The sequence below is a fragment of the Mytilus californianus genome, unplaced genomic scaffold (genome assembly GCF_021869535.1).
Source record: "Mytilus californianus isolate M0D057914Y unplaced genomic scaffold, xbMytCali1.0.p SCAF_3, whole genome shotgun sequence".
NCBI lineage: Eukaryota > Metazoa > Mollusca > Bivalvia > Mytilida > Mytilidae > Mytilus > Mytilus californianus.
In genome coordinates this window covers 88,871,579-88,896,628 of record NW_026262679.1, presented here as the reverse complement: position 1 = coordinate 88,896,628, position 25,050 = coordinate 88,871,579, and the positions used below count along the sequence as shown (strand labels likewise).

The 25,050-nt window shown below is 32.6% G+C and overlaps 1 long non-coding RNA gene across 1 annotated transcript; it reads right to left on the bottom strand.

Annotated features, from left to right (window-relative positions):
- Positions 1-17,895: 17,895 nt before the first annotated feature.
- Positions 17,896-23,781, bottom strand: LOC127735346 (uncharacterized). The gene is made up of 3 exons (XR_007998323.1): positions 23,753-23,781; positions 21,631-21,808; positions 17,896-18,129 (listed from the first exon to the last, which is right to left on the bottom strand). It is a non-coding gene; the product is annotated as an uncharacterized LOC127735346 (long non-coding RNA).
- Between the last annotated feature and the right edge of the window lie 1,269 nt (positions 23,782-25,050).

Sequence of the window (25,050 nt, the reverse complement as noted above, 5' to 3'; positions counted from 1 at the left end):
CCGTGTGTGTAGTGGTGTCATAGATTTTTACGAACGTAATCAATGCATCACTGGTAAATTATTAAGTAAGGGATTTTGTTACCATAAATCACTTAAAACTTTTACTAAATTCTTTCAGATACAAAGATTTGATTAGTAAATTTCGCTGTTCCTGTAAAAAAAACTTATCAAAAACGGTATTTCACATCCTAAATTTTACGGTGATATTGTACTAAAAGCGCGGAAATCACTTTGTGATCCGTGTAAGCTCATCGAACCTTTTAACAAACTTATTAGTAAAGGTTATCTTACTAATGTTGTAATTAGATCTTTGAATATAGTTTACGTTGGCACAAATATCGATTTTGTCATCAGCAAATTAAAACATAATTAAATTTGAATTCTTTTCAAACGTTCATTTTCTATATAGAGATTACTCTATCTATATATAACATTATACATGTTTATTAAAAAGTTAACTCCTAACTATCCTACTGCCTGTCGATACTTTAATTTTGGCATTGCACAAGTCATGTCTTCTTTGACTGTTCATGACGTTAAAATACTAAATCCCTGGGATGTGTTTTAGTTGATTTTAGTCTCTGATGGATGATTTTTTATTATTAATTGTTTTTGGCTTTTAGGTTGCACTTTGTAAATACAGCTGTTTCTCAAACCACGCCTCTTTTGGGGAGATATATAATATTCATAGATATGTTAATTTGTTAACGTACTGGTTCCCATTTATGATCTCTGTGTTTCATCTCATAGAGACATCACTTAGGAATGTAACCAGTATAGAAAAACATGGTAGCACCTTAATTTTAATTCTTAGGAGGTCCAAAAATGGAGGTAAGGGTAGTATAGAATTTTAGTATAAGTTTAAACTCTTAGAAGTTCAGGGCATATAAATGTTGAAAATATGCCGCACAGCTTTGACCTTTGAATAAAATAGTAGCTAGTGCATATAAACTTTCCGTTCTAGGATATTATTTTTCACGAAACTTCATAGTAAAAGTGTCACAGTTTTAGCCGCAAAGGGAGTTCCTATGGTAAATTGCATTGTTTATATTTACAGAATTGCAACCTTTAACTAGCTTTCAGTAACGGCGAGTACTCTCAAATCTTACTTTCGTGTTTATTTGACCTGTTGATACAATTTATAATGCATATTTGTTATTAAATGTTTACTTATTTAATGTTATATCTCGTCTCACTATTTCTAATATATACCACCTTTGATAAGTGTTTGGTATGACGATAAATTTTCACTTCTGTTCTCGTACTATGAACAACAAAATTATTTATTTTATAAAAAATATTTCCGTACTCCATGTATACCTTACAACAAAATAATTTTTATTTACCTGTGTACGTTATTTTATTTGGCGGCATTTTGTCCAAGGTCGTGGTTGTCTTTCTGATATTGTTTTACATCTAACCCCCTTGTTTTATTGATTTTGTATTTACATTGTGTCATAGATCAAGTTTATTCGTTCAGTGTATGTTCACTTGTTTTTGTTAATATGTCTTTTGATTGAGTTAATTCCTTTCAATTGATATTTTATAGAGTGTCTTTCTATGTTGTGATGTTACACTATTGTTTCAGGTTAGGGTGAAGGTTGGCACCTATTAAAACGTTTAAACCCGCTGCATTTGTTTGTCCTAAGTCAGCAGGCGCGTAGCTACATTTACGTCAAAACGCCCGGGCGTACACATCAATTTTGGAGAAAAAATATTTTAATCTAAATCAATTAAAAGATCTGGCTAAAAGCACATGAGCCTTGTAGTTCTTTCTCCACTGACTTGTAATTGAATATAACAGTCGGAAGAAATTTACTTTTTAATCGAATGGTATCATATTATTTATTTGTTCGTTTTCTGTCAAAATATGAATCTACTGTGAATTATCCTCCCTTACCTATATTTTAAAGCAATTATCTTCTGAGATACGGTATGCAGTTTTGTCGAGCCTGCGAGACATTCCATAATCGGCGTTGGTGTCGTCAATATTTATGTTCAGCCTGTGGTTAAATTTTTTTTTTAAACATCTATAAATTTGTAAAACCTTTATGAAATTTTACAGAATATAGGCAGAAACTTTTTTATGATCAAAAGAGTATCCAGTACTTTTAATTTTTTCGCATTTTACTGAAAAGAACATTATTTTTATTGGTTAACAGTAGATACTGTTTTTGCGCATCAATTACTTTGTCAATACTTCATCGAATTTTATGTAAAAATGTTAACACCAACTGTACAAATTGTTTTGCACCAGATGCGCATTTCGACAATTAATGTCTCATCAGTGATGCTCGAGGCCGAAATATTTGAAAAAACCTAATAAAAACATTGGAAGAGCTGATCAAAATAAAACGTACCTAAAGTATAGCCAATTCCGGACAAAGAATCAGAGCTTTGCATGGGGGAGATATATTCCTTGATTTTAAAACGATTTCAAAACTTTTATAACAGTCAGCAAATTTAAAAATTATAAATTTTTTTTTTCATTTTTCAGTATTTTACCATTTTTTTGGGGGCAATTAACAGACGGTCTTGAATTAAATATTTTTCACCTGCTACATTTGTAAACTTTCATAGATTGTTATGAAACTTGGACAGGAGCTTATCTTCCAAGATCAAGAAAAACATTTAAAGAAAAGTTTGATTTCTTTTAAATCCTGTATTTGACTGATAAATAGATTAACTTTTTATAGTTTAACCGACAGTATCAATCCCAGGCGAAACACAGGATTCCACGGAACCCTTTGAGTATGTTTATATCACACCTGACCATCCATGAAAATTTATTATTGCATGCACTTGTCCATTAACGAAATTTGCGCATAAAAGGGGAGAAAACTAGATTAAATCATAGTAATCAAAAGAACGACACCATTGAAAATGTAGACTTGCTTTTTTTTATATTTCGAAGGGTTTGGATCTTTCGTCGATTGATTCTTTTACCCCACATCTCCTTTAAAACATATTTCATAGTAACAACTATATTGGCCATTAGATTCCAAATCAACACACTAAATAAATTATACATGAAAAAAATCAAGAAATTAGACTTTAAAGTATGTTGCTATTGATGATTTTTAATGACAGAAATAGTATCTCTCTCTCAATAAATCGTTAGCTTCCGTCGGACTCCTGCTGGGAGGCCCCTTGCCCTGTACCCGCTGGGGACCCTCAAACCCCTCGCCGAGGTTCGGGCGTTCACTTAAAAATGGCTTAGCTACGATACTGGTCAGGAACCTGCATGATGTTCAGTGGTTGTCGTTTGTTGATGTGGTTCATAAGTGTTTTATATAGATTAGACCGTTGGTTTTCCTGTTTGAATGGTTTTACACTAGTAATTTTTGGGGCCCTTTATAGCTTGCTGTTCGGTGTGAGCCAAGGCTCCGTGTTGAAGGCCGTACTTTGACCTATAATGGTTTACTTTTACAAATTGTGACTTGGATGGAGAGTTGTCTCATTGGTACTCATACCACATCTTCTTATATCTATATAAACAATTTTTCATGTCAACAGAAAAGTGCTGACTATTGGTAAAACTTTCAGGGACGAAACGACCCATTGGTTGTAAAACTCACTAACGGTACCAGGCTTATATAATATTTCACAAAGTGTTGTTGACTGACCAGTTCCCTTTCATATTTCACTATCACTATCAACGTATACATGTATCAATATTATTAGATACTTGCAACTAACCTTCCTTATTATCAAACATATTTCCTTCTGAATGGATGTCGCATATAACTAATTTCTATGGAACGCCTCAGCTGTCTTATGTGGAACTCTGATATAACTTTATGTTGTTTTATTATTACTTGATGATATTTTGTCTTTACTTAATATGGTTTTGACATTACGTAATGATGTTTTGATATAACTCAATATGGAATAGTCATTACTTAGTGATATTTCGATATTACACGATATGGTTTCGTATTGACTTGATATAGGTTTGTCATTACTCAATATGGGTTTGTCATTACTCGATGTGGTTTCACCATTATTTAATGTGGTTTTAACATTACTTGATGTGAATGTGACTTAACGTTATGTAGTTGTTTCATTACATGATGTGGTTTTGTTATTTTGTAATGATGATTTGCCTATTCTTTATATGGTTTTAACATTACTTAATGATGTTTCAAAATTTGACGATTTTACACTACATGATGTGTTTGTTTCATTATTTGATGTGGTCCTGTCATTCTTTGATGTGGTTATCCCATTACTTGATGAGGTAAAATCACGTGACCAATTCGGAAAAAACCTGTTCTATTTTTAGATAGATTTCCATGTTGTATGTGCCTTGGATGAGTGCGGCCATCCATCGAATTAGAGTTCAAATTAAAGTTAGGGTTACTGTTTGAGTAGAACTTTGAGTTAGTCTCCGATTCCGAATTCAAGTCATTATTAGAACTAAAGTTTTAGTTAGCATTGAGTTTCGAGTTGGACTTCAAGTTTGAGTCACATTTAAAGGTAGAGTTCTAGTTACACCATTAAATTTGGGTCACTTTTTGAGTTTGAGTAAGATTCGAATTTAAGTCTCATTTAGATTAATTAAGATTTTGAGTTGAAATTCGTGCTATCTTATATGAGTTCGTAATTAAATTTTCTATCGCGGAACAAGGACTTTTGCTCGGGATTCCGAAAAGAGGGCTCCGGGGTATACGTACAAAAGATAAACAATGTTATAGTATACAAAACGCAACATAGAAGTTGAAATAAAGTTAGATGTGGTGTGATTGACAATGAGACAACTATCCACCAGAGTTTAAATGCAGTGGATGTAAGAAATCATATATAGGCAACCGTACAGCCTTCAACACACCATATAGTCAGCTATAAAAGGCCACCATGCACCATGTGAAAAAATTCAAACGAAAAAACAAACGGTCTTATTTATATTTAAACAATCTACACAAAAAAAAATGACACACATTTATACAACGACAACAATTGAACTTCGTGCTCCTGACTTGGGGCAGGTACATAAAGAAAGTGCACGTGGCGGAGTTTAACATGTATGTGAGCGCTAAATCCTAACCTTACATCGGATTGTTACACTTGTGTAACAACACAACACGAGAAAAAAATGTAAACTAGACAAAGTGATGCCCCGCACTCAACTCATTTAACCGCTTTTACCCCAAAAATGACAAAAAAAAAGTTTAATTATCTCCCCAAAGAGCAAAAGATAATAAAAATAAAAACCCTGAGTATTTATAGATCGTTAGGTTTCTAGTTTTTTACATTTTTTCATTTCGGGACCTTTTATAGCTTACTATAGGGTATGGGTTTTGCTTATTGTTGAAAACCATACAGTTTTGTTTTAGTTAAATAAAACCGAATTAAACTGTTTTGACATGATAAATTTGTAAACCTCCATGAAGTGTTTTAAAACTTGTATAGGAGTATAGGAGTTATTCTTCAATTTCAAGAAAAAGCATGTACAGAAAAACATTTTTTTTTAATTTTGTTTTTACCGATAAATGTATAGATAAATGTACAGCCGATCAACCTGACGCTTTTACACTTACAGCAGCAATATCAGGCGAGACATAGGGTTCCGTGGAATATTTTACAAATTTATTACAAAAATACTGCTTCCGTTTGAGAACTTAGGATAAAAACAACAAGACAAAGTGGTTTGGGGATATCCCAATTATGTAAGAAATACTGTAAACTTTTTAATACTTTTTTTCTTATTATTGTCTGACGGTTACCTTTTTCATGCTAAATAACTCTGAACAACCACTCGAGCTTTAATTTGAACTTTAACTCAATGGATAGCGATACCCATCCAAAGCACATTAAACAAATGATATACTGAAATCTGTTTAAAAAAAGAACATATTTTTTTCCGAATTGGTCACGTGGTTTTACCTCATCAAGTAATGGGATAACCACATCAAAGAATGACAGGACCACGTCAAATAATGAAACAAACACGTCATGTAGTGTAAAATCGTCAAATTTTGAAATATCATTACGTAATGTTAAAACCATATAAAGAATAGGCAAATCATCATTACGAAATAACAAAACCACATCATGTAATGAAACAACTACATAACGTTAAGTCACATTCACATCAAGTAATGTTAAAACCACATTGACTAATGACACAACCACATTAAATAATGGTGAAACCACATCGAGTAATGACAAACCCATATTGAGTAATGACAAAACTATATCAAGTCAATACGACGAAACCATATCATGTAATATCGAAATATCATTAAGTAATGACTATTCCATATTGAGTTATATCAAAACATCATTACGTAAATGTCAAAACCATATTAAGTAAAGACAAAATATCATCAAGTAATAATAAAACAACATAAAGTAATATCAGAGTTCCACATAAGACAGCTGAGGCGTTCCATGGATTTCCTATGTTAAAGACGTTTGTAGTGTATGGATTAAAATAGTAGCTGGTGTTACAACTGATATATAGAAATAGTTTGGAAAGCAATCTAATTCATACATGCAGAGGTACAGATATCCCTTTTTACTTATTTTAGAATCTGCTCATTTCATTTCGTAATTATCCTTTTACCACGTCTGTAGACTTGTTGGTATAAATATTCCTCTGATTTCTCTTATTATTTTGAATTGGTTTGTGTGAGAAATTGCATTTGTTACTGAATGATTGATTGGTTTTACGACGATCTAGTGTCGATCTTCTAAAATTACCATTATGTTGTCAGTATAGGTATATTCGATGCATATGTACATTTATTTTCTATAACCGATTTGAATTACTATAGTATGACTAGAATCCATAGATAGCAATTGATCATCGCCTTGTCCAATGCCATATGACTATTGTTTCAAGTGTAAGCCCTCGCCTTTCTTTAGACACTCATGAAAATATCTTCAATGTCGCTGCAATCAAAAGAAACTAGAAGTATGTATTCAATTTTAGGGAAATATCAAGGATATGAAGCAAAACTTAGACAGCGATTGCAAAGGTTTACTTGAGGTAAAAGTCAGAAAGAAAGTATTGTGTGGTGTTTTTATTGGTATAAATATTATTTTTTTATTATCAGTAAATTGAAACCAAACTAAATATTATTGTCATAAACATATGCACATTCACGATTCTACAGTCTGTCGGTACCTATAGTTTGGCATTACACATGGTCATGTTTTTCTCTGACTGTTAATGACGTCTTTACACTAAATATATTGAAGATTGGAAGTGTACTGACTGGTATATTAGTAGGAGGGTTTGAAGCCAACACACATGCTAAACCCCGCCTCATCCTGTATGTGCCTGTCCTAAGTCAGGAGTATGTAATTCAGTGGTTATCGTTTGTTGCAGTATATCATATTTGTTTTTCCTTCATTGTTTTGTATATAAAATCTGGATCTTAGTTTTCTTGTATGAATTGTTTTACATTTGTCATTTCGGGGTCTTTTACGGCTTACTATGTGGTATGGATTGTACTCATTGTTGAAGGCCATACAGTGACCTATAGTCACTGTTGTAAACTTCATTTGGTTTCTGATGGAGAGTTGTCTCATTGGAAATCATACTACTTCTTCTTATCTTTATTGTAATTCATCAACACTATATAAAACCAGGAAATATATAAATAGATCTCCAGTAATGGTCCTTAGTCTTGACTTGATAAAAAACATTTTATTGTCCATAGTCTACACATGATCTTAATTAAGGAAATGTGGGCTTTAAGACCCCATATTGACCACAATTTCGAAAATTGTGAAAGTCTACTTATCTGATATGATTTGTTTATTTTTCCGTAAATGGTAAAATTGAGAATGGAAATGGGGAATGTGTCAAAGAGACAACAACCCGACCATAGAACAGACACCAGCAGAAGGTCACCAACAGGTCTTCAATCCCGCACCCGGAGGCGTCCTTCAGCTGGCCCCTAAACAAATATATATACTAGTTCAGTGATAATGAACGCCATACTAAACTCCAAATTGTACACAAGAAACTAAAATTAAAAATAATACAAGACTAACAAAGGCTAGAGGCTCCTGACTTGGGACAGGCGCAAAAATGCAGCGGGGTTAAACATGTTTATGAGATCTCAACCCTCCCCCTATACCTCTAGCCAATGTAGAAAATAAAACGCATAACAATACGCACATTAAAATTCAGTTAAAGAGAAGTCCGAGTCTGATGTCAGAAGATGTAACCAAAGAAAATAAACAAAATGACAATAATACATAAATAACAACAGACTACTAGCAGTTAACTGACATACCAGCTCCAGACTTCAATTAAACTGATTGAAAGATTATGTCTTCATCATATGAATATCAGGCACAATCCTTCCCGTTAGGGGTTTAGTATCATACCATCATAACATATATGAGAAGAACATAACCCGTGTCATGCCAACAACTGGTTTTTAAATAAATGTGTTTAGTGCCGATGCAAAGACCCTATAAGTGAATCAATATTAACGCCAAAATATGCAATCTTTAATGACCTGACAACAGTATCGTAACTATATCCCTACTTAATAAGTCTATTTAAAGGTTTTGTTAGCTTCAGAGGTGAATACTGACATTTTTGTGCTTTATAAAGAATATTTCCATAAAAAATTGGATGTGAAATACCTGAACGTATAAGAAGTCTGCATGTTGAGCTATATTTACGAATGATGTCCTTATACCGATGATAAAATTTAGTAAATGTTTTGACTAGTTTGTGATATCGAAAACCCTGGTGTAATAATTTTTCAGTAATACATAAATTTCTCTCGTTAAAATCTAAAACATTGTTACATACACGAGCGAATCGTACAAGTTGAGATATATAAACACCGTAAGATGGTGACAAGGGAACGTCACCATCTAAAAATGGATAATTAACGATAGGAAATGAAAAATCATCTCTTTTATCATATATTTTAGTATTAAGCTTTCCATTAATGATATAGATATCAAGATCGAGGAAAAGGCAGTGGTCATTGTTAGTATTAGCTTTATTCAAAGTAAGTTCAACAGGATAAATTTCTTTAGTATACATACTGAAGTCGTCATTATTGAGAGCCAAAATATCATCCAAATATCTAAAAGTATTATTAAATTTGTGTATCAGATGTTGTTTCGATGGGTCTTTGCTGATTTTTGTCATAAATTGTAACTCATAGCAATACAAAAAAAAGGTCCGCAATAAGTGGTGCACAGTTAGTCCCCATTTGAATTCCGATAACCTGACGATATACGGAATCTCCAAAGCGAACAAAAATGTTATCTAGTAAAAATTCAAGGGCATATATAGTATCAAAGCATGTCCAATTGACATAGTTTTTTTGTTTATTGCTACTAAAAAATGACCTTAAAGAGTTTGAACATATATATTCACATTCTGACTTTTTAAATGCCCATTTAATTAGGTGTGTTAATTTTTTCTTAATGAGAATGTGAGGCAATGTGGTATATAGGGTAGAAAAATCAAAACTTTGAACAGATTCAAAATCACCAATATATGCATGTAATTTATCAAGTACTTCCAACGAGTTCTTGACACTCCAAAAGTAATTAATTCCACTATTTTCGAAGGCCTTATTTGAACAATTTATTATCAGGTTTTTGATTGTACCAAGTGTACTGGTAAGAAGAATAGACAATTTAGTAGTGGAACAATGGCTTGAAGACGAAATAAATCTATATTTGTAAGGTGTTTTGTGTAGCTTCGGAAGCCAATACATAGTTGGGACTTTCATTGTATTTGGTTCTGCTTGTAAAGCGGTAGCTAAAAGTTTATGTTTGTTACAGATGTCGTTTTCTGAAAATGGAGTCAGTTGGAATGTTGGTGAATTGGTGATTTCTTTTTTCAGAACCTCAATGTAAAATTTACGTCAAACAATAATAATATTATTAGCAGCTTTATCGGCCGGGACAAAAACAAATTCCTTGGCTAGTTCTTTTAGTTTATGTTTGATACGAGAAATAGGTTTATTGTGGTTATTGTTAAGAGTAAAATGTTCTTTAAAATGTTGAATACGTATATCAACTATGTTCATGTCTGAATTAAAAAAAGAGTCCAAAGATTTTTTGTCAGCTTTTTCCCGTTTTATCCATTTCAAACAGTAAGTATGGAGTGAGTCGTGGATGATATTACGACACTCATTCCAATTAATAGTTGACGGGGGACGATATTTAGGTCCTTTACTGAGGAATGGTTTTAACTCTCGGTCTTGAACGATGTTAAGATCTCCTGTTATAACATGGGAAATGGGTCCATAAATGTATTCGGAATTACTGCAATTACATGAAGTAGGTGTATTTTCACTGATATTAACATCTTTACACAATTGGCTATCATTAAACACAAATTTCCGGGTAGATTTCTTGTAAATATAACAAATAAGAGGGAGCTCAGTATTATCAAAATATCCCGGAATTTGTTCTTTAACAGAATGGTCGTTAAAAATACCGGCAATATTTACAAAATCAAAACCTTTATTGACATACTTTATTTTAATAAACTGTTTTTTATGATCTTCAGGGCGATCAATTTTGGGAAACAGTTTAGAATAACAATATGCAATTATAATTTGAACGATTTCATACTTAGGACTGCTATATGAAATTGTGTTGCAATCCTCTAAAATTTTATTTAACTTATTAACCGGTAATGAACAGAGCTTTGTTAACAGATAATGTCTGCCGTTGTTTTTTGAAATAGAAATTAGGTCCGAAATATTGGTATGATTGGTCCGAAATTTTCTTTGATTGCGATTTTTTCTACGACCATGAGAACGGTTTTTACGAACAATTTTAGAAACTATATCCAAAATGTTAACAGAATCGGTTCTTGATATATTACCAATTCCCATGATATTATCATTAAGACCGAGAGGGTAGACTGTCTGTAATTTTTTAATCCAATTTAATTCAATTATTTTCCGTGATCGTACAAACTTTGAATGAGATTCACCAGGCTGCTTATTTACTACTTCTAAAGGTTGAACTGCTAAATATTTAATAGGATGATTGTGCTTCTTACGGTGTTGATAAATGATACTTTTGAATTTATTGGGTCTTTTAAAACGATACAGATGTTCTTGAGTGCGTCTAGATAAATATCGTTCAGTTTCACCTACGTACTGAATACCGCATCCCGGTTTGTTTCATGTGAGTAAATAAATAATACTGTTTGTTTTTCAAGTTATATCAGTTTCAAAATTTAAAGAAAATGTGCGACCATTAAACGTGGACCTTGCCGTATTGTTGGTGGAAAGACGGGGACATGTAAGTCATTTTTTGGCATGACACTTATCGATAGAAGGGTAACCACGATTTTTATTGTTAAAAATGTTAGCGATGGTTGTATTTTTAGATAAGCGATTTTGAAGATTGAGACGTGTAGATACCCTTTGAACGAGTTAAGTATTCAATATTTTTCCATTTCTAAGCTTCATATTTGTTTTTTGTTTGTGAATTATATTAGAAAGGAGCAAAGACTGGCGTCCAGAATATGAACCAGCATACAATGAATTAAATTATGTAAAAATGATAAATCTGTTCGGCTAAAGATGTCAAACGCTATCCATATTAATTACCCGAAAAAGAAAGGGTATATCAGGGTAGCGACTGACGTCTGACTAAATAGTAGAATGGGGCTGAATATTGAAATACTACTTTTTGATAAATATTCCTAAAGTTATGAACTAGACACACACTCCATAATCTAGTATATTATAAGAGCATAAACCTGAAGCACGGGGAGGCACTCTACTGTCTCCACACGGCACTAAAGACAAACTCTGTAAAAAATAAAATTGAGAATGGAAATGGGGAATGTGTCAAAGAGACAACAACCCGACCATAGAACAGACAACAGCAGAAGGTCACCAACAGGTCTTCAATGCAGCGAGAAATTCCCGCACCCGGAGGCGTCCTTCAGCTGGCCCCTAAACAAATATATATACTAGTTCAGTGATAATGAACGCCATACTAAACTCCAAATTGTACACAAGAAATTAAAATTAAAAATAATACAAGACTAACAAAGGCTAGAGGCTCCTGACTTGGGACAGGCGGGGTTAAACATGTTTATGAGATCTCAACCCTCCCCCTATACCTCTAGCCAATGTAGAAAAGTAAACGCATAACAATACGCACATTAAAATTCAGTTCAAGAGAAGTCCGAGTCTGATGTCAGAAGATGTAACCAAAGAAAATAAACAAAATGACAATAATACATAAATAACAACAGACTACTAGCAGTTAACTGACATGCCAGCTCCAGACTTCAATTAAACTGATTGAAAGATTATGTCTTCATCATATGAATATCAGGCACATTTCTATTTTAGAAAAGAAATGCTTATTTTAAGTATGTGACGTCGTATTGCAGTTTTGATACCAGTTCACGTGCATATTTGCTGGCTTTTCTCAGCTTTTTTCCTAATTTTACAAAGATTTTTTACGAAAAAAAAACTAGCGCACCCTCGCCCAAATAAAAAATCAACAACAAAATATCTAGACGTGATGTACTAGTTCATTTGATTGTTTTTAGTCCCGAGTCTCAGAAAAGAGGTAAATTAATTTTACCGGAACGGTCAAATTTTTGTCATCAAAACCCACGATACAAACAAAGGCAACTTTACTGACGAAGAGTGTGATTTTGAAATTTTCCGATCGCGTATTTGTGATCTCTGGCAGTATCATTTTCAGGGCCTGCGTTTTTCCCTGATAGGTGTTTCTTGCTTATTCGAACTTTATTAGCAGGATCGTTTTCCTTGCACAAAAACCGCTCCAACAGAGTTATGAGGGAGAACGACTGCAATCGACACTACATATTTTTACGGACACCATCACGAATTGGTGGAGCGATACGATCACTATCAACATATATATCTGTATTATTAGATAATGCAAATAACCTACCTTATCATCGACATATTTCCTTCTGAATGGATACCCCATATAACTGATTTCCTTATTAAAAACGTTATAGTTCATGGATTAAAATATGAGGTGGTGTTATAACGGATATATAAAAAAGTACAGACATCTTTGCATTATTTATCATATGTTCTTTAACCCTTTTTTACTTCTTCTACTTTTCAAACGAGAAAACGAACGGCTTAGTTCATGTACAAAATAATGAACGAAAAACAAATATGTAACACAGCAAGAAACGACAACCACTGAATTACAGGTTCCTGGTTTGGGACAGGCACATAAAGAATGTGGCGGGGTTAAACTAGTTTGTTGGCGCCAATCCCTCCCCTAAGCCCATTTCTACTGATTTTCATAGTTTGCTTGTATGTAGTACTGTTACACGACTGTACCAGGTTAGGGGAGGGTTTGGAGCCAACAAACATTCTAAACCCTGCCAGGTTCTGTATGTGCCTGTCCTAAGTCATGAGCCTGTAATTCAGTGGTTGTCGTTTGTTGCTGTATATCATATTTGTTTTTCTTTCATTGTTTTGTATATAAATCCAGATGTTTGTTTGTTTTTCATTTGTCGGGACCTTTTATGGCTTACTATGTGGTATGGATTTGGTCATTGTTGAAGGCCGTACGGTGGCCTATAGTTGTTAATTTTTATGTTATTTGGTCTCTTGTGGAGAGTTGTATCAATGGCAATCATACTACATCTTCTCATCTTTATTGTAATTCATCAACACTATATCAAACCAGGAAATACATCAATAGATACTCCAATTTCGAAAATTTTGAAAGTCTATTTATCTTATATGATTTGTTTATTAATCCGTAAATGGTATCTATTTTAGGAAAAAAATGCTTAGTTTAGTTTTGTGACGTCATATTGTAGTTTTGACAACAGTTCACGTGCATATTTGCTGGCTTTTACCAGCTTTTGTCTCATTTCCCAAAGATATTTGACAAAAAAAGTACCTGCCCTTCCTCGCCCAAATAAAAAAAATCAACAATAAAATTTCTAGACGTAATGAACTAGTACATTTGACTGTTTTGAGTTTAGCCGTCATGTGAGTAAATTAAAGTCTACACGTGGTATGAATTAGTTTTATCTTCCCAAGTATTAGACAAGATGTGAATTAATTTTACAGGAACTGTCAATTTTTGTCATCAAAACCAACGATATAAACAAAGACCACCTTATACTGACGAAATGTGTGACTTTGCATAAACAAAATCTGTTCCAACAGAGTATTGAGGAAGAGCGACTGAAATCGACACTATATACTTTTTACGGACACCATCACGAATTGGTGGACCGATACGATATATCTGTATCTAAAATCACTAGCGACATATTTTAACAATGAAAGATCTCTAGATGGCAGAAGAGTCGTCCAATCTGTAATTTTACCGTTTGGGTTTTTATATGTTATTTAAGCTGTTTAGATTAATAACCCCGGCTTGATATATATCTAAAATGGAAGTAACATTGACTATACATAAAATATTTGAAAGTTTAAAGAATAACTAACTTCAAACATGAGAAGACGTACCCTTGTTATGTCTCTTAATATACAGCTCGTGTCGATGGTGAAGAATAGCCCAATTGGTGACCGAAAAACAATGCGCGGGAACCCGATATGAATGAAAAGTTAATATAGGACAACTAAGCTGTTTCTGGTTCGATCATATGATGTGTATTAAACCAATTAAACGTGTGCACAAACTTCCTCTCTCGTCGATTGAGACCTTTAGTCTTAAAAATAAAACAAACAACAAAACAACGATGCATAAAGATGTATGTTTCATGTGCATGCTGTAGCACATCAGAAATTCCTTGATTGAAAAATATTGTAAATTGTTTTGGGCAAAAAGGGTTGTTATTTTACATAAGCAAATATGTACTGAACGTTTAAGGTTTTGGTCAATTAGATGGGGAAATAATGCTACCAGTTTTGTGACATTTAGGAGTAGACATTAGTTTCATCAAGCGATAACAGTTACAGTTTTCGTAGGGGTTCAATAGACAATGGATTTTTCTAAAACAATTAAGACAATTTATATGCATTTGGCAGTTTGGATCCTAATGTTAACATCCTAGTGCAGGGTTATATGTTATTTTTCAAATGTTTTAAGAATTTACCTTGGTGAGGTTTAGGAAATTTTGGTAAATGTTCGAACTCCTTGGTTTTTTTCCTACGATATAGGGTAAAATATTTTGCCGCATTACACCGATTTTTCTTTTCATATAAGACTTCAATAGCTCATAAAAGGTTGTTTACCAAAATTAAAGCAGATTCTAGATTTCTTTTCTTTCGATTTGATACTCAAACAATACCAATGCAAATATAAAGGTAAAAGTCCGAGACAGCCTTTTCCCGCCATTTAAAAAAAATTAAATATCCCCAAAAGGAGCTCCATAAACTATCAATATTTTTAGCTTAGTTTGTTCCTTAACTTATGCTCTTCTGACTTAAAGTGTCAATTTTAAATTTTAGATTTTTTTAATTTCACCTAAGTAAATCCTTAAATGCATACAAACTTTTGTGAAAATTCTCAATATTGCCGTTTAACGTATATGTTGCCTTAAATATAAGTAAAATGTGTGGTAATGTACGTTTATGAGACACAAACTCGACAACAACAAAAAAAAGAAAAGATTATTTAGCAAAATGTCTGGAATGCATAATATTTGCAATATTCTTTTGACATGTTGACCGACTTACATCTTTTATGAAAAGCTTTATTTAATATCCATAACACTCATACAAGGATCTTCCAATAAACGAAGGAGCTACGCATGCAATATGAATACTTATTTTTCACAAGCCTTGTCAATTTCCTACCAAGCCCATCTTCAAAAAAAAAGAAACAATGTCTGTTATATATATAAGGGTTCTGATTAATGTAACTTGCATTACCTTCAATTATTTCTAGATTTACTTCTGTCTAATTACTTGATGTGTTTTGTGTTGTAAGAAAAATCACAAAAGTTCTATCAAAAAATTAGTTATGGAATAAATTTTTGCGTATTACAAATAACCTAATACCGGTGTGTATGCATTTATAATTTAACACTTAAAAGGTTTCCCATTTTATGAAAATTTTAGATCACACAACAGGCCACACCAATCACGCACATCCGACTGCTTCGCAAAACGAACGTACTCACGAAGGAATGACGAGCAACAAATGGTCCAGAAAGTGCATAAAAAGTGGTTAGATTAAATCAGTGTTACGTGCATACCCCCCCCCCCCCCCCCCGCCCCTCTTTGCCTAACTAGACCATATATTGTAAAAGTAAAACACATTAAAAACCTGCGCTCTCCAGCTACCAACATAAAAACCACTTACTCGAACAAACGATAAAATGATGGTTCTTGATTTAAGAGGCAGTTTTAAAACGTGCTCTCTACTACAGGGAGATGCGAATAGATGGATGCAAGTCAGTTGATCACAAGAAGTGATTCGCTGACAGCGATCATGGTGTTAATCATTCTAATAAATTAACTCATCATAGATACCAGGTTAAAACTTTTTTACGCCGGACTCGCGTTTCGTCTAAAAAAGACTCATCAGTGACGCTCGAATAAAAAAAGTCAAAAAGGCCAAACAAAGTTCGAAGTTGAAGAGCATTGAGGACCAAACATTCCTTTTAGTTTTGCCAAATACAGCTACAGTAATTTATTCAGAAAATCCTTAGTATTTCGAAAAATTCAAAGTTTTGCAAACAGTTAATTCATAATTATGACCGTGGCAAATCAGTGATAATTCATGTCAACACAGAAGTGCTGATAACTGGGTTGATGATAACTCCGATTTTACAGTCGTTTCTGTATTTTGAAATTTCTCAATTTTGATATTGGTCCCTACTCACATTTATTTTGTTGAATTATTTATTATTTTGTGATTTTAGAAGTTAAAACATATATACAGATACTGTTTTATCTAAATTGTTCCTAACACAAAATTATTGTAGAAACTAGCTATATATATGTATAACAAGTAACACAAAAAATACTAACGATACTGGTGCCTCCTTTACATATACACCAAACGAGTAACCTTTCTTTTCTAATATATTTTGCGTTGTTTTGTTTTTTTTTTTGTTTTTTTTTTTTGTTTTTTTTTTTGTTTCGCTGTACGTTATATGATTGTCGTAGTCACCATCAAGTCATCTTTTCCTCATTCCGACATCACCAAATGAGACTTAATCATCATCGAATTTGTAGTACTATCAGCTACACGACGTTGCTAAAACTTAAAAGGATCTGCTTATCCTTCCGGATCACCTGAAATCAAGTGGTGGATTCGTGTTAGACAGTCTTTAGACTTTTTTTTTTATCTTTTCGTCGTTTTTCGTTTTTTGTCATGGTCTTGTCGGTTTCCATTTGACTTATAAGTTTTGATGTTCTCTTATGTATTTTCAACCTCTTTTGTTTGCATAAGTGAACACTATTCAAAAGGTTTCTGATGAAAAAAATTAACACTATACAAAATAACTATCCATTCTTGAAATATATAGCCTTTGATTAAAGTATTTACGTCACATTTTAACCCTATAAAAATAAGGAGATGTGGTATGATTGCTAATTAGATAACTATCCATCCAAGTTCAAATAAAGTGGATGTATGCAATTATAGGCAACCGTACGGCCTTCAACAATGAGAAAAAACCCTACCGTACAGTCGGCTATAAAAAGCCTCGATATGAAAAATATGAAACAATTCAATTAAGGAAACTAAAGGCCTTATTTATAACAAAACAAATATGACAGACATGAATCAACGACAACCACTAAACTACAGGCTCCTGCTTTGGGACCGGCACATAAAGAATGGGGCGGGGTTAAACATGTTTGTGAGCGCTCAACCCTCCCCTAACCTGGTACAGTGGTGTTACAGCACAACATAAGACCAAACTATAAAAATTAGTTAAAAAGGCTTAACTCATCAGATCGATACAAATTTATTTCCCTCAGATCATATAAAATAACAAGGAAATAAATGTTTATGCTCAAGTAGCTTCTATTTCAAATTTAAAAGCAAAATGTTCATAAAGTAGTTTTTAACAAAAGGTATGCATTTCTAATTTTAACACCAATATGACGAAGGTTATCTCTCTGTCCATCCAATTCTTTGCTCATTAATTCGGTGATGGGTTTGGTGGAATGACATTGGTGATCATCTCATCACCACCCGGAAGCAACAGAAGAAGCATGAAAAAGAGTTCTGAAACAAACAAACAAATAAAATTAATAGCCAGAATAAATCAATACTTCAAACAACAACTATGTTCTTACGACTGTATTATCAACAATGCTTCCTGTGTATGTTTTTATTTACTATATTTGGCATCCGAGTTAGCTTGCGACTATAAGTTATTTTGGAGTCAAAATTATAGCACTGTTATTTACTGACTAAAACTGTTGTAATTGTATGTAAGAATATGAGTGTTAAATTTGTCTGTTTGTTTACATAAAGTTATCAATCGTAATTGTTTGTTCTCAACTTCCTACAAGATTCACGTATATACTTTTATTTCAATTTTGATTTTTGACTTAGACACAGCTATGGTCATCGTTATTATATATAAAAACACTTCGTGATGTTTCTATAAATGACCTTTCTATCATATATACATGGTAAACATCCAATTCAAACGAAATGTATATGAATCGAAACCGTGAATAAAAGGAGACGTTAGATATACCAGTACGTGTGTGTGACTCGATATAGAAATGTATACATGTACTACAAAAAATACAAAGAAAAAAGTGCAATTTTAGGTAAAATATAAGATAAAACAAGACTGAGTGAGTGAGAATTCAAGTGTAAGTTGTATGTTCTGTATCTTTGTGTTCTGATAAAATGATTGTATTGACTAAAAATAAATGTGTATTTTGCTAAATGTGAGGTCTCCGTTACCATCCAATAGAAGTGAATATGAAATCACAAACAATGTATCTCTTGCTTCATTGTGGATAGACCACTCGAAAAAAAAAAAGATACAATCTTCTATAGGATTCACAGGCAGCTGCAAGCGGGATTAGGTTTGATATAATATATGTCGCAATGGTTTAAGAAAATATTAATTTTTGTCTCCGCAACAGACGAAGAAGGGTAGCTGTATTTAGTAAGTTTTCATCTTCCGTTTTAATATTTTGATATATCCGTGTGTCAAGATAAAGGCGACTGAATTCTTCATTAATAGAAATGAACAAATTTGTAGTCCAATATGATTATTGCAATTCAAATCTGAAGAATTGTTGTTCATTTTCGATGAACGTCGAATTACAAACTGGTGGAATATTTGAGAATTTTCTTCGATTATAATCCCTTGTAATAATCCATCTGAAGAATCGGATAGTGTATTGGTCATATTCCGTTCGTTAATATCCTACACTCATTTAAAGCTTAGTCAAAAGGTTTTCGTGACGTGACAATTCCAAAATGTGCTTAATATCTGCAAATTATAAGATTTTGGTTAACGATGTTCTTGGCACATGATTTTTGTCCAGTTCTACCCTATCACTTACACTCATTAAAAGCTTTACCGTATGTGCATTTAAATGTCGTAATTAATTCCAAATGGGACAGATATTAGAAGATTTTAATCATATATGTTCTACAAGGCTTAAAAATTGTGTACGCCAGACGTGCGTTTCCCTTACATGAGGCTCATCAGTTGCGCTCGAATCAAAACATTTGGAAGACTAAATCAAATACGAAGTTGAAGATCATAAAAAACCGAAATTGCCAAAAAATTGTGCTAAATACGGCTAAAGCAGTCTATACCTAGAGTAGGAAAACTTGTTTTTCGAATGATTCAACATTTTATCAAGAGTGAATTTATAGAAAATCAAAATGAACAAATAGAATATATTTCATGTCAACACGAAACTGCTGACTTATGGGCTGGTGGTACCATCGGGAATGAAACGACGACCAGCAGAAAACGGTGCATTTATTTAGCTGAGAAATTTATTTCATGGCATGCACAGTTTCGCAAGCCATCAATACAGAAATAAGTTCAAATAAACTTGGTCAGTAGTAATATTTAAATTCTATGCATATATATATACAGGCATATACCTGTCCTAAGTCAGAAACCTGATGTTCAGTGGTTGTCGTTTGTTGATGTGGTTCATAAGTGTTTCTCGTTTCTCGTTTTTTATATAGATTAGACCGTTGGTTTTCCTGTTTGAATGGTTTTACATTACTAGTAGTCATTTATAGCTTGCTGTTCGGTGTGAGCCAAGGCTCCGTGTTGAAGGCCGTACTTTGACCTTTAATGGTTTACTTTTACAAATTGTGATATGGATGGAGAGTTGTCTCATTGGCACTCATACCACATCTTCTTATATATCTATATATGGCATTTTAAACACCTGTTCGAATTTGTTTGACATCAAGATCTGAACTCATTATTAAATTCTAACCTTTTTATGACATTCAATATTTTTTTTATTATTATCTAGAGACAATTGTTTTATGGGGCTCTTCTGTGTTTTAGTCTAAGACAGCTATTATCATTCTTCTTCATATCATAACTTTAGGCATGATAACACATAGGCTAGTTTATCTAAAATTCCTTTACATAAAAGAATAACGTTGTCATATTTTGACATACTCTCTGGTAGCTCCATAGAATATAAATGGATACGTATGTGCATTAAGAACAGGAATTAAATTATAAATTGAACAGTTTTATATCCCAATATATGATAGAAGGTAATTGTGAAGTAATTTAAAAAGTAATTTCAATAACAGGATATTTAAGTCTGTAATTACTTACACTATATTTACATGTAATGGAAACTATTGTCGATTACACATAACTTTCAATTTCTTGAAAATGGTGATTAATTTCAGCTAATTACAATTACATTTTTCAATTATAATAATACTGGTCTAAACAGAAGATACATACCCAAACACATCGTTTGAATGCTAAGTTGTAAAATTTTAGTGTGCATGAGATTTCTTCGAAATACTGCTAAAACTTAGTTTTGATGAGTAATTAATCTCATTGTATTGTTCATACATTTATGTAATCATTGTACCTTATAGTTATGTTCTCTATATCTACTTAATTGTAGTTTTATGAGAAATAAAGTCATTCGTTTATTCATGCTTAAACTTAGTTTTGACGAGAACGGCTTGCCATAAAAAAGAGGCAAGAAAAAAAAAAAGACAACCCTGTTGCTAAAAGTTAAACGACGTTCAGACAAGTAGATTGCCCACTAAATACTACACAGCAATATAAAACACGAACGTGTTCACAAACTGCAGAAAGGTTATCCTACTCCACTAGTGGCACCTTTAATGTTTTCCATTAATGTAAAATATATAAAAGAGTCTCTGTGTATTATCATGTTCCTTGTCAAAACCACTAAAGATTCCATGGTCGTAATCTTGTACGCCAGACGCGTTTTTTGTCTGTATAACACATATATTGGCCTCGAGCATCACTGAAGAGACATTAATTGTCGAAATGCGCATCTGGTGCAATAAAATTAGTACCGTTTATGTTATCACCAGTGGCATTCGAACAAAAACAGTTTAAAAGCCAAATGAAATTAGAAATTGAAGAGCATTCGAAAGACAAATATTCCATATAATTGTGCCAAATGCGGCGAAGACAATAATGCAATTGGGGGTTGAAAACATAATGTTTTGAATAATTTAACAGTTAATATTTTAACCAATATTCATAATGAAATATGTTACCGTATTGTGGACCCTTCCGCAGAAAATAGCACTCATCAATAGGATAATAAGCGTCTGTATAATATGGAAATATTGGATAATCGAAACAATACGTCTTCAGTTGATGATAACCCGGTGTCATAAATACACACAACAGTATCATTGCAAAAATCCTCATTTCTAAAACCCGACTGACATTCTAGAATTATAAAAAGATAAATAAAACTAAATTTTATAAATGAATTTAAATGTGCATTGAATTAACATCAGTATTACTTTTGTATACCTCATGTAAATATTCAGCTTGATTCAGAAACTTGTATTGTATTTTCTACATCTTCTGATTTTCAGATGCATATTGCATAAGGTAGTTGTTTTCCATTGAAATACATATTTTGTTGTTATAGTTATAATAACGATGTATTTAGGTTTCCAAGTTGAGAATTCAACGAGATAAGTGTTTACCCCTCAGGATATATATACATGTACATCAGTATTATTCCATGTGTAAACGTGTAATAAATTTCCCGTCTCTCTCACATATAAGGTATTGATACATGTCAAAAAATATTGTACAATGTAAAGCGGTCTTTGGATTTTACTTAAACAATTCTGTAAACTACGCAGTTTTTACAGGTTAACTGTGAAAATTAACCTTGTTTATGAGAATGTTTCGGTCCATAGGTAGGTTAATGTATGTCTTGCCCATATAACTGATATACTGTTAGTATTCTCCTGTTACAATCATCTTACTCCGGTGATAATTCCTATTTTTGATAAAGTGGTATTATAGTCAATTTTTCCCTGTAATTCAAGTCGGAATGTTCATAAACCAAATGGCTTTTTCTAATATGAAAGAGATTCAAGCGTAACTCTAGACTGAGTGTCAATTGAATGTAATTTCTAGTAATTGATTGTCTATATTGCAGTGCTGTTTGCATTTTGTGAATTTAATGAATAAGTTTAACTACGATATGTGGGGTTTGTAATGTACACATAGTGATATAGAATTATACACAACGACCATACGATGAAGGGAATTCTTGCATTTTTAAATTATATTTCACTGCGACTTTTCTTTTTATTCACAAAATGACCAGTATTATCTACTATATGATACAACTCACTACATATAATATGAATGCATGCACTAATAGCAATATTATAGTATTAACAGATCGGTCATATAGCTCTCCAACTGGTTCGGTTCTATACACCTTTGCAATGGCATTCAAATACTATGTATTCGGCTTTGAGATTTCCTGATGACGTAAATCCAGAAAAGCGCTCCGGACGCGTTAAATTCATAATTTAAAGTATTGTTTGTAATTTTTTTTTCAAAACAATTGTTAAAAGGAAGCCGATTTTGTTTCGGTCTACTCAGTGACTAAAAATCAGAAAATCGTTAAAAAATTAAAACAACTCTTTCTAAATTTCATGTGTCGAAGCGCTTTTTCTGGATTTAAGCTTTATTTGGTTAAGATGTGATCATTAATCATATTCATTAACAAGTTTTTGTTCAAAAAAAAATAACCCATTCCTTATAAATCCGTAAATAGATATAGGAAGATGTGGTATGAGTGCCAATGAGACAACTCTCCATCCAAGTAACAATTTATAAAAGTAAACCATTATAGTTCAAGGTACGGCCTTCAACACGGAGCATTGGCTCACACCGAACAGCAAGCTATAAAGGGCCCCAAAAATTACTAGTGTAAAACCATTCAGACATACATAAATAAAGCATACATCTGGTACATATATGTATATGTTATAGTTTTGAAGGTTTTGAGAAAAGAAAACTTAGATTTTTATAAATAAAATTTCATGAAATGTTAACTGCCTTAAAATTAACTGAGTGATTGTTGGATTGACAAAACATGTATTTGGTTTCTCTGTGACATGTGGAATTGAAAATCAACAAAGTATTTTCTATGCTCTGAAATTAAGCGTTTATGTACATAAATTCGATCTTTAAATTAGATAGACGGATTTACACATATTGTTATTGTTTGGGGCCTTGTTTTCTTTCCCGTCTACAATCAACTAACTGTAAAATAAAGAACTCAAGGATGTATCTTGATTTTTTTTTTTAATATACTGTTTGTAATAAATTCAAATTCAAATTAAAAACTATACTTACGATGTCTAAGCAGCCGGTCGTTTGATGATATTGGTCAGAACTGACAAATTTGACCATATTATTCTTAAGGGTAAATATGTAAGTCAATACACATTATATGAACGGACATGGACTCTTATGTTTATAAGGTCAAATCTATAAAAACTCCTTAGGGGATTTATATACTATACCATTCATTCTTCAACAGGAAATATTCCATTCCTTGCAAATATATTTTTATATACAAAATCTAACGTTGGTATGTGCTTTGTTATATCAAATTCGTACTAAAAGCAGCTGCATTTTTTGTCTTGTACCATTGAAACAAAACGAATTACTAGGGTCAGTTTTAGGGTTCGAGATTGGAATCATTTTGATATGATCGATGTCGAATCAATTAAATTGTGTGATAAAATAAATGTAATAGGACTGTTATATGTGTTAGGACCGAATTAAGATAACAAACACAGTCCCATTGTCACGCGTGAATAACCGTCTCCATTTTTACAACCATTTTTTTTTTAGAAATCTGTAAAATTATAGAATTTCGGGTGACAAAGCAATTTTCTTTGCATTGTACTTATTGTTAGTGAACAGTTGTACAACCAATGCTAGGCAACAGGACTAGACATATCTCAAACAGGCAGAAATCGATTGCAAGTTTCAAATTTGAAAGGCATCCTGATTTATTGCATGTGCATGTGTTCTTCTATTTCCTGTACAGATAATTTATTGAAACTTGGTGCGAGGAATACCTCTTTTACCGGTGCATTCCGAGCAGTACTTCTAATTCTCTAAAAGGGCCTAAATAATTCGATATTTGACGATTTCTACTGACATATCTTTTTCGTAGCGACAAAATGTGCAATACCCACATGATGCCGACCCCAGTCCCCATATGTGGCATTGGACATAGCGGTGTGAATGTCGCTACAATAATAACCAAACAACCTGTCAGCAAAATTCGACATATAATCACTTGTGAATACAAAATGTATATGCTACCAAACGAAGATATTGTTTGCTTGTGTTTTTCTTGTACTTAAGTTATTATAATCTATCAAAACGAGGTTGTACACTATTATACTATTGTGTTTATTACTTGTTTTTTAAGGTTAAAAGGAGAAGGGTTGATCTAAAACAAATTGCAACATATGTTCATATATATAAATATAAGAAGCTGTGGTATGCTATAGTAAGCGCTAATTAAGTTTCTGTTGCAAGCTATTTTTAAAGTGTCAACAGTCGAGTTAAATATTGAATAATTCTGATTTCTTTTCCTGTGATCAGTTTCACAAATAAATCTTACGACTAAACAA